At 36.4% G+C, this 2,484-nt stretch overlaps 1 protein-coding gene across 1 annotated transcript in view; it reads left to right on the forward strand.

The window, feature by feature from the left end:
• MIPOL1 (mirror-image polydactyly 1) overlaps positions 1 to 2,484 on the forward strand; it is a gene marked incomplete at its 5' end in the record, with an annotated part of 160,471 nt that overhangs the window by 21,499 nt on the left and 136,488 nt on the right. The window lies entirely within an intron of this gene.

Genomic DNA, 2,484 nt, shown 5'->3' on the forward strand with positions numbered 1-2,484 from the left:
AAAATATAGATGGCTGACTTTCCACTTAATGTCAAACTCCTGAGAATACAGTATTCTGTGTATATTATAGATGGAAGAAAGAGTTCCTAGATTTTCTGTGGTGGACAGAGGGAAAGGCAAATCTCATCTACGTATTAGGAAACAAACTGAAATATAGACAAAATTTTATTCTTATTTAATTTTAAAGAAACTACTTGTGTTATTTTCAGAAGGGAAAAAAAATGTACTGTGTATCGTATCCAGCAGCCGAAAGCTAATGCAAATTGTTTGGGCTGAATCCCAAGTTTTGTGTCTGTTCCTGGACATTTGCAGAGTGTATTACTTCTGTTACCAAAGAGAATATTTCTCTATTATAGTATAGGTGTTCATTGCTCATTAAAACCTGGAAAGAAATGTGTGACAAAAGGTGTGTCACAAAGATGTTTGGTATCATTTTTATGGATACAGCTGAACTGCTTGTTAGTAATTTTTTTTTTTCCCCCTACACTACTGTTTAAATTTTCTGGTTATGTCCTAACTACAAAATTATCTTCAAAACAGTATGGTATGAATATTCCTATAACAAGTAACATAGTTATTCCATTTTAAAAGGAAGAATAAGCCAAATTTTAATGAGAGCTGCAATGTGTAATAAGGGTGACCTTTAAAAAAAAATACCCTTTTTTCCACTTTTTATGAGTTCAGGATGTATAAAATCCTTTAAATGCTGAAAGAGAGGGCAAGAGGCTCCTTGCTACTTAAGCTATTTGCCAAAAGAAAGCATCTGTAATATTTCAGGTATTTTTGGTTCTGGTCTTACAGTTCTAAGATTGTTTCCAAGTTTGAACAACTGTTTTGAAATCTGGAATTATGCGAACCAAACTGAGGAAATCTATGTGCACGTCTCTCATAAAAGCTGTGAGGAGGTTTCTAATGGACAAGCAGAACCTAATAAAAAAGATGCAGTGTGTTTAAGGAAAAATTTTTCTCCCTTGTGTTAAGTCCTTTGAGGAAAGGAGAGCACATGCTGCTGTGATTTCATGCTGCTAGTTAATGTTTAATTACTTCAGTGTCTAACACATGGTAGGGTGAAGCTTGTAAATATGGGTGTTTGCATTTTTATTATTACTTAGTACTGACTTTATGATAAGAAAATGACTCCACAAAATTATATTGTAAAAAAACATCAGGAAGGTACACCATAAAAATGTTATCTACTTTGAGGAATATTACAATTCTGTTTTAAAATGTAACCCTCTAATTGATGATGTTTACCTAAACAAGTCCCATGGAAAGAACAGAAAAGCTGAAGACAAAGGTAATTTTAAAATGAAGCTATAAGTCTTCAGGAAACAGTAACTCAAAGCTTGTCTTCTTATGATTTTTACTTTATTCAAAGGGAGAAGTGAAGAGAAAAAGTGTAAATTTGTGAAAAGCTCCATCACCAAAATGGTTCTATGGCGAATAAGAACAAGTTAAGGCAGAAGATAGATGTGATGGAAGAGAATATTTAACATTGTATGCAGTAAATAACTTATTTTCATAAGGTGTTTATTTTTAAATTTTACTAGCCTGGAAAGTGCATTTTAGAAATTCCTCATGCCTGTATCTGTATGTCCCGTAGCTACGGCTAAGGAAAATTAGGGAATCTGCAGCTTTGGTTGCAGGCTTTTAAGAGGGTTTCTTAGTTTCTGGTGGTCATAGTTGCCACAGGTTGCTGCTGTTTCTTCACGCCTTTTCTGTTGTGTTTCCTCTCATAAGCTGATGTCAGAAGGTGCCACCAGTGTCACTGCACACCATAAATATAAACCAGCAAAGGTAGAGGTGACACTGGGAAAATCAAGGGAAGAGCAAGTCATGAAAGAACTGAGATGGGGGTAAATTAAGGGGGAAAAGGGAGCACCATGTGTGAACTGGGTATGACGAACAGGCAGGTCTTGAAATGTGGGACTGCAGAACTTTCATACGTCGAACAGAAAAGGGAACGGGTGCACTCTGTGAGAGGGGAAAGGGGGAAGACGTACACATCTGAGGACAAGCTGGAAGCTAAGGATGAAGCCATTGTAAAGGAGTTCTTCAAAAGAGGTAGCAGGGAGGTCAGATCTCGCTTTGGATGGACGTACTAAGTCCTGTCCTAACAGAAGAATTGTGCTGGGGGGATATGGGAACTTGAAGAGTGCAAGTGAGAATTGTAGAGCATAGTGATAGCCTCTCTAGACTAGAAAAGATGTAAAAGCCCTGGTCTTTTCACAGTAACTCCCACCATTACTGCAGGAAGGTACACCATAGTTTGCATCAGAGCCTCAGCTCTTGGAACACTTTTGTTGCTATCACAATGCTATGTATTTGCACTAAGAATAATTTTAAAGGAAAATACAATTAAAAAAAATATTTCTCCTTAAACTTTCAGTAGCAAGGGCTATTCTATGGGGGTTTGTGCCAATATCTAAAAGCAATGTTACCAGAAGTTAATACTTTTTTTTAAAACCAAACTGAACTCAGCAG

This window comes from Merops nubicus, unplaced genomic scaffold (assembly GCF_000691845.1).
Source record: "Merops nubicus isolate BGI_N331 unplaced genomic scaffold, ASM69184v1 scaffold4944, whole genome shotgun sequence".
Classification (NCBI taxonomy): domain Eukaryota; kingdom Metazoa; phylum Chordata; class Aves; order Coraciiformes; family Meropidae; genus Merops; species Merops nubicus.